Consider the following 728-nt stretch of genomic DNA (forward strand, 5'->3'; position numbering starts at 1 on the left):
AAAGCTTTATTTTGATACATAAAGTACTGGAAAATCACCAGTAAGTTGAATAAATCTCATAGGAGTTAGGATGAAGAAGTTATCCCATTTTCAAATTAGGTGATCTCAGTTTTACTGTTCGGAAATATGACTACTTCTTTGTCATTCTTAGGCCTGGGCATTTCGGGTATCGGTTCGGTTCGGTTCGGGTATTTCAGGTTTTGGGTAGTTCGGATAGGGGCTAGAGGATCCATTTAGTACTTGACCTATTTTCGGTTCGGTTCGGTTCGGATAGTTTCGGGTTCGGTTCGGTTCGGATAGTAAATGTAGGAACCGGAAAATATCCGGAAAAAGTTCGGTTCTCATTTGGATCCGGTTCGGGTTCGGATAGTTCGGATAGTTTGGATAATTTGGATAAAATATCGGTTATTTAGGGTAAAATATCAAATAACTAAGATGATTTACATAAAAATTTTGGATATTTTGAATTAGTTTGGATATTTCGGATAAAACTATCTGGATACTTTCGGGTAGTTTGGATACTTTATAATAATTTAGTTATCCTCAACTATTTTCAGATATGATGTTATATGTATATATAATTAATATTTTTATATATTCGGGTACCCGTTCGGTTCTCGGTTCGGTTCCAGTTCGGTTCGGTTATTTCGGATATAAAAATATAGGAATCATTCGGATATTTGAGGGTATTGGTCCGGTTCCGGTTTCGGGTATTTCGGTTCGGTTCC

This window comes from Brassica oleracea, chromosome C2, assembly GCF_000695525.1.
Source record: "Brassica oleracea var. oleracea cultivar TO1000 chromosome C2, BOL, whole genome shotgun sequence".
NCBI lineage: Eukaryota > Viridiplantae > Streptophyta > Magnoliopsida > Brassicales > Brassicaceae > Brassica > Brassica oleracea.